Raw genomic sequence first — 12,121 nt, forward strand, 5'->3', positions numbered from 1 at the left:
GGATGAAGGAAGGAAGAAGCAAATGAATGAACGAGTGAATCCTTGTCTCTCTTTGTGGATCAGGGCCCAGCGTTTCTCCGTACTCTCTGATGACAGTCTGAAGGTTCTCCTGTGTATTGACCGATAGATTAGTTGGTAAAGTGCACATGTATTTTGGAGGACCGGTGTCCACAGGTCCATCTTTATTCTAACCCGAGGTGTTCTATGGCCTATTCATATATGAATGAAAATTAATTGTCTTGGAGGCTTTGTATGCAGCAAGCCAGTGGGGGAACCATGTCTGCAGTCCTGGAACCCATTTACCATTTACACAAACGCCCAAGTTCCATCCCTAGGACAAAGAAATTATCTTCTTTCTACATCTAATGGGCACCTTACTAACACTTCCCAGAAGCAAGCATTTCAACTCAGTGGAAACAGATTTTTAGTGATTATAACCACTGATTAAATGGTTGTCAGGTTGCCTTTGTTCTCTATATTAACCATATAGTAAAAAGCATTTCATTACACTAGTTTACAAACATTAACTTGTCATTCTCTCTCTCTCTGTCTGTCTGTCTCTCTCTCTCTCTCTCTCTCTCTCTCTCTCTCTCTCTCTCTCTCACACACACACACACACACGTAGTGATATTTCATTTGTATTTTACTAAGTAAAGCTTGCCTGAAGATTGGAGAGTAAAACAGCTGGTCAGGCATACAAACCGGCAGTGGTGACATACACCTTTTATCCCAGTAGCCACACCAGTTTGTCATAGAAACCAAGTGGTACTGGTGCAAACCTTTAATCCCAGCACCAGAGAGGAATATAAGATGAGAAGAGACAGTTCTCAGACACAATCTCCTCCTGAGATTCCTGAAGGCATGATCACCATTTCAGACTGAGGTAGAGGTAAGAGCTAGTGACTGGTTGTTTTGCTTCTCTGACCTTCTGGTTGGACCCCAATATCTGTCTCTGGGTTTTTATTAATCATGCTACACACACACACACACACACACACACACACACACACTTACAGAGAGAGAGAAACCAGTTATAGTGGGGTTCATTTTAATCGCAGAACTGGGGAAGCAAGGAAGGCAAACACCAGAGGCTGGCTATTTGATACAACCTATTTGACAAGTTCTAAGCCAATGAAAGACGCTATCTCAAATAACAAGGTGGGTGTTGCCAGAGGAATGAGACTCCAGCTTGTCCTCTGATTTCCACCTGTACTCACACAAGGGTACCTGCACATCTTTGTGCACCAATACACACATGTGCACACACAACATGCCTACTCATAAAAACACATGCATCCAAACATGGGAAATGGAGCAATCACACTATGCAAATTGCAACTTGACTGCCACACAGGACCATACACATCAAAAGAGTTTCCTCTTCACCTGACTTGAAGCCTGGCTTCTTGGAATTCTGATCTTCACCTACTTGCAAGAAGAAACTGTCTCTGATAGAATAAGCGAAACTACTATGAATTCACGTATCACTCAAGTGTAAATGTGTTAATGTGCAAACTCTGCCAGTCGTGTGCGTAGTGGAAAGAGAATGGAAAGCCAGTAAAAAGTAGAAATGAGCCCCTAATGGTGGCATTTCAGGGAATAGGAGAGGACAGATGGGGAGATATTTCTGGACCAGGGAGCTTCTGGGTGCCCTTCACTTTGTACCACACCAGCCATTTCCTATTCCTGTGCAGAAGGTTGGCTCTGCTGCCACAACACTCTCAGGCTCTCCTGAGAACCGTGCTTCTATTTCTGTCTGTTATAAAAAGGTAGAGACGCCATTCCTTCTGGTTGTCAGGGATCAGGAATGAGCCTCCCTCATATAATAGAAAAAGCCAAGAACAGACAAAGAAATCATCTTCTTCCTACATCCAGTAGACACCATACTGTCACTTCCCAGAGGCAGACATTTTAACTCAATGGAAAGAGACTCCTAGTAATTATAACAACAGATCTACTGGTTAAATGTTGGCCAGGTACCTCATCTTTATTACCAATGCCAGCCATATAATACTTGCTTTTGTTGCTCCTGTTTTACAAACATTGACCAACAATGCTGGCAATTTTCACAGTCATTAGTGGTGACCAGAAAGTTATGATTCAAATCCTAAATATCTTCAGGAAGACATCTCTAATACGAAGAAAAAATATCTAATTATGGTTTCATGAAAACATGCAGCCAAGCCCAACTACTACAGGTCTTTCCATCCTATACATGACCTGACACCTACATTATGTTTACTTAAGCCTTTTTATTTCATAAAAGCATGGAAGACATAATTCCTGATGCCAAATTTTACAGGAACAATTAGTATAGAAAATATGAAAGACTGACCAATAATTTCAATATCTTTTCTGAAAAAGAAAATGCATCAACTACCTAAACTAGATAAAGGACACTTTCAGTCTATTTAGAGACATGTCTCTAAGGAAATTGTACAGTCCCTGACTTGAAGAGCTTGAGGCTGAAGCGATGTTAAGACCCCAATAATGTTAAAAGTCAGGCTCATATACAAGTTGTATTCAAACTGATGAAAGAAAGAAAGAAAGAAAGAAAGAAAGAAAGAAAGAAAGAAAGAAAGAAAGGAAGGAAGGAAGGAAGGAAGGAAGGACAGAAGAAAGGGTGGGGGAGGTCAGTGAAAGCAGCCATGTCTTCCAATAGCAATCAGACTACAGGATGTCACAGACAGAAAATAACTATTGTCTTCAATCATTACATCTGAGCAATTGTCTCCTAAACGCTGTTACAGCTACTGAGTCTGCCCCCTTCAGAAATTTCTAATCTTCTCTGCAATCTCATGGAAATGCGTTAGATTTTTTTCATGATTTCTTTTAAAGTACCACATCTGTCCACCAAGTCAGTTCCCCACAAGTGGCATGTGTTCAAATTCCTTATCTTTCCTGACAAGAAGCAGAGGTACAATGGCAGGGCAGTTGCTGACAGATCTCTCCCTGGCTCTGTAGATGCCTCTTGTGGGCTTATATTGAGAGGTTAGCATTAAAATAAATTCAACCTGTGTCCCTTGGCTCACACCCGGTCAACACTGGCTTCTGCAAGAGTGTGATCAGCTTGGTTAAATGGCTGATTTGGCTGATTTTTCTACAGCACCAACCTAATTGTGCAACTGTTTAGGCATCTGCAGACACCTCTCTGCAAAGACAAGGCAGGCTTCACATTAACTCACTCAAATATGTCTCCCTTTTCTCCAGATCTTCTGCAAACTTACCGAGCAGCTGCTGGTAAAAGTTAAAATCATGCCTTCTCTTCCCCTTTTCATCTTTCAAATGAGAACACAAATATATAGCCAACCAGGCAATCTCTGAAGACGCTAAATGGGGAAGCAAATAATAACTATATATTTAAAGACAAATCTGTAGCCTAGGAAAAATCAATATGAAACAGTGACTTAAAAAGATTTAAAGAAATGACTACCTCTTCAGTAGCATATTTGAGTCCTTCCAAACAATCAATTATTCATAAATATTAAATTACCATTTTCTATTTGCATGGCAATACATGCAAGCAACTCTTTAAAAGTTGCCAGGGATCTTTCAAACAAATCTCAGCAAATTATCTTCTTTCCTTGTTAGCTACTGCATCCAAACCAAAGCACCAATCTCATACAAGCCTGGTACTTTATTCAAATTTGTTTATTTGAGTACTAATAAAATATTTTTGGTATACCCTCTAAAATCCTACTAGCAAAATAATAAGATTCATAAAAATGTCCACAGAAATCAGAGCAGGTGTCGTTGGGACTAATCTGGGTCCGTTTCTCACTATGATTAACCAGCTCGTAATGACAACATTTCTTATCTTACAACTGTGGCATGAAGAGGGAGCTGTAGCTCTTCTGAGACACAATTCTGCACGCCCCAGCTTATCCACACTCTGCGATCTCGTCTCTCTCTCTCTCTCTCTCTCTCTCTCTCTCTCTCTCTCTCTCTCTCTCATTCCCTCTTCCATCTTTTTAAGCATTGTGCCAGTTCCATTTAAATGTATCTGCCGTGGATCTGGTCAAGTGGAGATAATCCATGCAAATCAGAAACTGTGGTTGTCAGTGTGTGGTTGCCGGAGAGGACTCAGCCTGAGGAGGTCACTCGTCCACAGCCGCTCCTCCCATTCTATCTCTCCCCTTATTGCAGAACTGCTGTATGTACACAGTGGCAGAAAGGACTCAATTGACTTCAACTGCTGCCTGGTTTTGCTTACAACTTTTTCTTATAAAGGAACTTACCTCCATCTGTCTTTTCAAGGTAGGAAGCCTGATTCTTCTAAAGATGCGTGTAATGCCTCTACTGTCTGCTCATTGTCAAATGTCACTAGGATGCTTTACATTGTTTCTGGCATTGGGCACAAACGCTGCGATTCCAGGTGCCTCGTGCTTTTGTTACTTAACCGTGTAGGCACGATTGTTTAAGTGCTGGGTATTTGAATGTTTATTTTCCACGTAGCCTGCTCCGGTTTTACAACGGCAGGAAGATTAGTGCCTACTCTCTAGCCTAGAAATACAATTTGCTATCAAGTTTTCCCTCTTAAAAAAAAATAATAACCTCTCTAGGTGTTTTAACTTCTCCTGCACCGTGGCCAATTACAGCCAAGTGCAAAATTTACCCGTGAGAAGGGGTTCGTGTATTGTTTGCCTGAAACTGGAGCCTTCTCACGACATTTTCCCTGAAAAAAAAAAAAAGAATTAACTGTTGAAATGTTTTTAACATCAGCAGGCAAACAGTAGCTCTTCATTCTGCTGCAGTGGCAACAAGCTGGAGGCCCTGTGGCTAACTGCCCTGTCAAATAGATTTGTTCTTCGCAGTTCACAAATTACTAGGCTATGCACAAGTAATGCAACTAGTTGGGATTCTGTTACCGTTGTTAGATGTGCAGTTAGGTATTGTTTTGAAATTATATTGTATTTTAGAAAAGTTTAATGTAAAGAGGTTCTTTAAACCCTGATGTATATACAGTGCCTCTGGAGATCATTATTTAACAATGATTTCAATAATCACATTGTTAAGTGTGGGTTAAAAATGTGTGGAAGGGACTAATAGATTGTACAATATCTGTGTTGTTTCTGAAAGCAATACCTCAGCTTGTACTACTGCGAATGTGTTTCCTTGAAGTGACTTGCAATATTTTAATCATTCCTTAGTCATTTTAACTTTAAATCACACTAAAATGTCATGAAATTAAATATTCAAAAATCCTTTTAATTAGTACAAATATAATTAGAACATTCCAGTTGCAGCCCAAATCTTAATAATGTCATCTGTCTTTAAAAGTACTCTTTGTTAATATGATTTTGCATCTTGACATATGGCTCTGACAAGGATATTTAATCCCTTGTATGAGATAGAACTGAACATAAACAGTAAGCAAAGTTGACAGTCCTAAAAAGAAGGGGAAAAAATGTTTTCTGGTATACGCAATCATTCTAATGTCATAAATCCCAGCTTCCATCGTCTAGGTAGATACTTGTAGTTAGTAGAGTTTGTGGGGGGGAATTTATTATCCACATAAAATATCCCAGTGTCAAAGCACTGCGTTTCTTTTTCTTTTTGGCATTGAATGTTCTACTGAACAGAGAAATGCACTCTGATTTTTGAGTATAGTAGTACAAGGCAGGAAGCCTTGTCATTGTTAGCATAAAGAAGCCGTCGACACGAGCATTGCTGCACAGAGGACTATCTCTATCTCTGGCGTGTGATAGGTTACTATATGCAGAATTTAAGGGACAAATATTTTCCGCTCCATGGCATTATTAGTCTTGTCAGTATGAAAGCTCCTCTGCAAGGATGGGGGGGGGTGATTTATAACAGTACGTAATAAAACCCTTCATGGTGAGAAAAGAGGAATTTAACTTATTACTTACCTAGTAATTAGTTTCTTTTAAAAGTCTTTGAAAGACTGAGTTGTAAAGTAAACTGAGGCTTGCCGGGACAAGCTAATTGGGTGTATCTGTTGGAGCCGTGTGGCTGCCCGTGAATACCTTCTGTGTCGTTGTCGACATGGGAGTATTCTACTGGAGCTTCTGTATTATGGGGAGGAAGGGGATTCCTCACTCCTGGTCAAGGGGGAATCTTCTACATCCAGAGGGATTTGGATAGGAGCCCCTGAATTGGAAACACTGAACAGAAAACAGACGAGAAGTCTGTGGGATAGCCCTGCTGGGTGAACTCAAGACTAGTGTGAAACTAAAGGGTACCCTTTCAGAACAAAGGAATACCACAGATACTCTGTCAGCAGCAAGAAGAGACAGAGAATGTGGCCAAGAGTCTCTTCTGGGGACTGAGAAAATGCTGGCAACTAGGCTTTCTCTGCATCCACATTACTGGATATGATAGGTCTGCAGGCACTCCCCCAGGAATGCCAAGCCATCATTTCACAGGGTTATTTCAAAAGCAGATATTTTTATAGGTGCTTGCATTTATTTGTAAACCTCAAGAAAGTCTCCAAAGACCCACCTCCTATGCCTTTAGTCAAGCCATACTGTGCATCTTAAATAAAACGGTTACAGCCTTCAACTCCACCTGGGTTCCCTTGCTTCATCGCTACACTTCCCATTCCTCTAGTAATTCATTCAAGCCACTGCTCAGGGTAAGTTCCATTTACTCCATTCCAGTGTGCCTTGCAGCAAAATGTAGAGCACCGATAAACCTCATGGCTGTATTTAATAGTGGGCTCTTATTCCCACCTGACTCTCTTCTGCTGCTTTCACTGAATACAGTTTAAAAGATAAATTATCATCTTAAAGGGCTACTATGAGGGGTGTTCATAGTTGTCCAGAACGTCAAGAGCATTCTGTGGGGCCCGAGAAGCTTGCAATCCTGCTCGAGGGAAAATAATCTGTAGGCATTCGATGTCTGCTTCATCTGCAGACATTCGGAGGTTCTCAGGAAGCTTTCTTATCATACTAAACATTTCCTAGACCTTGGAAGTTATTGCCGTGTGTGAATTGATGATGACATCTGGGCTACATTCATCAGATCCTTTTTGTTTTGTTTGCACAAATTTGAATCTTCATAGTAATGTCGTGAGGGCAAAGGGACCATCATACAAGTATTACAGATAAAGACATCGAAGTTCAGAGAAGTTAATGAACTTTGTCAAGGCCACAGCGTATGGCAGACATGAGACTTGAGCCTGCGTATTCTTTGAAATCACATATGACGATGCCTTCCTGGCTTATCTGTCAGGGTGCTCCCTTCCCTCTCTCAACAGCAAGCTTGTGTCATTTACGCTTCTGTTGTCTTGACACACCAGAGCTAGGTATCTTGTTCTGATTTTCAGCTTCTCCTTAGCTCTTCCTCTCCATCCACATTACTGTTATAGTACAGTTTTTAAGAGTTATTTCACTGAAGGCATGCCTGGAATGGTTACTCTAGTGGAGTGTAAGAACCAAATCAGATCTGTAATTGATTGGCTTGTCTATTCACAGTCTTTGAAGTGCCACCCCCTCCTCTCTTTTCCCTGTCTAAACACGAGACTGACAGCTTTTTATATGTCTGGAATATTAGTGGTGTTAAGTGCTGGGTAATGATGGAAAGGAACCTGAGGCTTTATCTAACTATCTGTCCTACTAACTCCACTGTAGTTCTGATAACAATGAAAACATTGATGCAGACGACTGTTCATGTAAGAAAGAGTACATTCTGCTGCCTGGTCAGACCATGCTTTAAAATCTCCTGTGTGGTCAGCAGCGGCTCTTTCTTTTACTTTTCTGTTTACTGGGAACATCTACATGGAAATTTCCCCAGGATAAAATATTACCAGCAGATTTACAAAATAGATGAAGAGAACAGATAACATGATAATGAATTTTTAAATGTGCTGAGTATGAACCTCTCCACACTGTTAACTATTCTTGTGTCGTTGCTGCTTTCTCCTATATGAGGGCAAAGAAAAGAACCTCTCCTTATAGGGAAGTGAGAGAGGCCTTCCTTCTATCTGCCTGTTTGTGGTAGCTTCAACCTTCCCCTATCTTCCTTGGTCCCAGTGTGGAAAGACGAACTATTATACTTGTCACCCATGGGAATCCAATTCAAACACTCTGATCATTTGACCTGTGGATATCATCCATATAATATAAACACACACCTACACAGGATCAACATCAACTAGTGGAAAAGACATAGAGATGATGCATCAGTAGCAAATATATTAGATACTCATTTATTGGGAGACAAATAAAAAACAATTTTGATACCATTGCATGACAGCAGTATTCTCTTCAATCCTATTAAGAATACCAGGCAGATGGACTGCCCTTCTGCATCCAAAATCTCTACCTGCTGGCACGCAGAAAGCCCAAGAACATATCTTTATGGCTATTTTAGTATGCCAGTTTTGTCCAGATCAGCCAAGGTAGATGTCAGCCGCTGGTATGGGAAAAGCTGGGAATTAATTTAAATTTGAGCTTATCCTGCCATCATCTCTTGCTGAGTGAGTTCCTTAGCCTATGAGGCATTCCATTCAGATTTGATTTCTCTAGTCAAATTACGTGGGTTGTATTTCCATCATGAAAGGAACAGTTGGGCAAAGAGACAGAGGCTGGTGGAAGATATATTAGTTAAGAACCACAACTGATTGCAACCACTGAAAGAAGGCACCCCTTGTTGCTCAGTTCTTCAGCCCCATTACTGAATTCTTTGCCTAAAACAATGTCAGCTTCTGGAAATTGAAAATAAAAGCAAAAGACATCCATCTCCAGGGAAGTTAGCAAAAATAATCAGACAACTTAATTCTCAAATGTGTTCATAGTCATTTGAAAGTGACACTTGCCATTACAGGGGAGCCGCAAGAAAGCAGAACTTGAGTAATTCACAGGGCTGACTGTTTTTCAAAGAAGAGTCACAATTTGCAATTGCATTCAACCAGCGCCATGCCTTTCTTGGTGCTGCAGTTGCTGTGCTGCAGTTGCTAGTGCTGCAGTTGCTGGTGCTGCAGTTGCTGGTGCTGCAGTTGCTGGTGCTGTTATTATTGCATGGTGGCTACTAATCTCCCCCAAGAAAAAATCAAGGGCCACTTCTGCAGCAGACTCTTCACTCCTGTTTGCTCACAGTGACTAAAGTTCGTGCTGTGAACCTCAACCTCTAATTTGGGGTGGGGGCATGGTGTTAAGAAAATATTTTCTCACTTGTAAGTTAAATGGATTCAGGAGGAAGATGGGACTGTGCTGTGTTCTTCACAGACCTGGTCCCCGTGCTAAGCCCAGGGCCTGTGTTTGATTAGTGTCGAGGCAATTCATAAGCTTACCTCTTAATGTGCTGATACTGATTGAAAAACTCAAATTTTGTTTCAGGGGCAATAGGAGAGCCACTTCTCTGTGCAAAACATTTCAATTTTGTAAATTGCATTTGTAAAAGGTATTGCTAGGCCACAACGCTGGAGTTGTGCTCTCCCAGAATCTAACAGTGTACTTGTGCTCAACTTAAAAAAAAAAAGGCATGAGGAAAGAAATGATCCCACTGAATACAAATGATAGATTCTATAATGTCTCATCTTGATATAAAACAAAGGCACCACTTCTGAAAGAATTAAGTGGAAAGTTGGGAAGAATGGGAAAATAAAAAAGACAATAAAAATCCAGAAACGTGGAAAAGAGCAGAAGGGTAAGGACAGTGGCATTCTGCGAGATGAGAAAAGAGTTAGTTGATTTTTAAGAGATTCAAACTTAGGTGTTTCTTATTAACCACCATTTGCAGCTTTTTATCTTATACTATCTCTTAATAATGTTCAAGTGAAGATCCAATAGTAATTAATCTTAAGCAAAAATCACTCTGTCCTGGAGAGTAATAAGTACAAATGCATTGAGAGGAGTTGGCCAAGGGAAGCCAAGAGCATAGGAGGAGCTCTGCTGAAGGATGGAATCACCAACCCTGCACCAAAGTCCACAGGGGGCATTTGGGACCCTAAGTCAAGTTCTAAAGGGGAATTAGCAGACAGCAGCTGGGCAGGTGGAAAGGAAGACGGTGGAAGCCAGGGGCTTAGAAGTAGAAAGACTGCGAAGTTTTCCCAGCCAGGGTGCTCCTGGGAAAAAGCTGAGATACCTGCAATAAGATATGGCCTCAAGAAGACACACAGACAAGAGCAAACCAGGACAGACATTGGGGGCAAGCAGCAGGGACACCCAGATAGTAGAAGGACTTCCTAACCTTTTCTGTGGGCGATGGCCCATAGAACAGCAGTCTCCCAGTGCCTCCAAAGATTCTGGGTGGATAGAAACACTGAACAAAGGGGCTTCAGTACCAACTGGATAGCAGAGCTCGGGCTATGACATTTCGTCTCCGCTCAAAATGGTTTCATTTTTCCACCTTCAGCCAAAGTGATATTAAACACCATTGTGGAATCCTTTTGATTAGCTTGTAATAAAAAAAAAAAAAAAAAAAAAAAAAAAGGCCACTGCAAACCGGCCACTGGGATTTTAGCGGATTCAGAGAAGAACGGCACAAGAGGCTGCAGGTGCTTCTATCTAATTAACGAGAGGGGTGTGTGGCCATAGTTTAACGTTTCACATCCTTGATTAAGAAGAAAGAGAAAAGGTAGGCCTTTTAAATCATAGGAGCAGACTCGTCAAGGTAAGTATAAAGCACCTAGCTGGCTTCAGACATGGAGCTAGGCTAGAATTAGAGTTGGGGGATGCAGTTTTCATATCTCTATGCCTCAGCCTTCTGATCCATGACACAAATTCTAAAGCTACCCACTTCTCAGTATTGTAACAGGGAAAGAAGGCAGTTGCTATCAGCCTAATCCTGTACCGAGATTATTCTCCATCCTCTTGTATTTTCTGAACAAAAAAATGAATTCATGCTTTGCTCCACACCATCTAGACATAACAATTTCGATGTTTCCTAATTTCATTTTCTTATGTAGACTAGAAATTAGATTTAAGAGGCAAGAAAGGGTGTTTCTAAACTGTTACTAATACAGTATCTCAAGTCAGTTGGATTTAAAACTCTCTGATTCTTTCAGCAGTGTGACAGACCACAGCCAAGAAAAAACAGTTCTTCCATTGCTGGCATTTCATATCTATAATTCTGCTTCTCTGGGCTCAACTTAGTGTCAGTTGGTCCTGAGGACACTGGACCAGTGTATGTTCATGTCTAAGGTTCTTTAGATTTGGTTATTTTTATTGTATGTACATGAGTGTTTTGCTTGCATGTATGTGTGAATACCCCATGTGCACATAACACCATTTAAGTTTAGAAGAGGGCATTGGATCCCCTAGAACTGGAGTTATGGATGACCATGAGCTGCCATATGGGAGCCAGGAATCAGGGGCAGTCAATGCTCCTGACAGCTGAGCCACCTCTCTGGCCCCTCTGTGGCTCCTACCTTAGTGTGTCTATCCCTGTTCTCAGACTTGCCAGGGATGAGAACTGGTTCCAGAGCTTTTCCAGGCTCATTTGGTGAGTGGCATCTTTCCAGGCTCCCGGGAGTTTCCAGAACCCACGCTCAAAAGCCAGATTGACAACTCCTGAGAATGGTGAATTAGACAAAAGCACACATCTTCCTAAGAGGACTCTTGCTCTGAATTGTGTGTGAGAGAAGTGAGGTGCACATAGAGAACACTTCAGAAGAAAGCGAGGGCTTTCCACTGCTTTGTGGGCTTTTGGCAATTTCTCTGGGTGCTATGTAAATGAGTTCCTTAAACACAGACCGCCATTGATTTCTTTCTAATGTTCATTGATCCCCTCAACATCGCTTCATGTATGTATTCTCCCCAAACATCTAGTATTGATATTTCTTTCCCCGGAACTCTGTCCCCAATCCATTATAAGCATATCATTAAAACCTGTTTAATTTCCTAAGCTAGATTACATTAAGAGCACTGTCGGTGCGATTACATCTATAGCAAAAGATAAACACGTATTAGGCAGTGCAAAATGCTATTATCTGTCAGGGTCAAATTGTTTATTTAAATAGAGCAATCTGCCACTCACCCCCTCCCCGGTCAAACACAGTATTAGTCAGGAACGTACATGCTTCTATCAGGTACTCTTCAGAGGAATTCTGACAGCAAAAGGCCCTTAAGCACCTATTACTGTGACATGATCTCTATGTCCCTACAGTCACAAGTGTATGTCTGTGACCTAAGACACAGATAAATCATGTGCTTCAAGC

General features: G+C 41.2%; 1 long non-coding RNA gene across 1 annotated transcript in view; it reads left to right on the forward strand.

Annotated features, from left to right (window-relative positions):
• The first annotated feature begins 4,063 nt into the window (after window positions 1–4,063).
• Window positions 4,064–12,121, forward strand: part of LOC126506123 (uncharacterized) — a 171,442-nt gene continuing 163,384 nt past the window's right edge. Inside the window, exon 1 of the long non-coding RNA XR_007593118.1 lies at window positions 4,064–4,257. This is a non-coding gene — a long non-coding RNA (uncharacterized lncRNA). The remainder of the gene's footprint in view (window positions 4,258–12,121) is intronic.

Source organism: Alexandromys fortis, unplaced genomic scaffold (genome assembly GCF_014885135.2).
Source record: "Alexandromys fortis isolate MF-2015 unplaced genomic scaffold, M_Fortis_MF-2015_v1.1 scaffold_68, whole genome shotgun sequence".
NCBI lineage: Eukaryota > Metazoa > Chordata > Mammalia > Rodentia > Cricetidae > Alexandromys > Alexandromys fortis.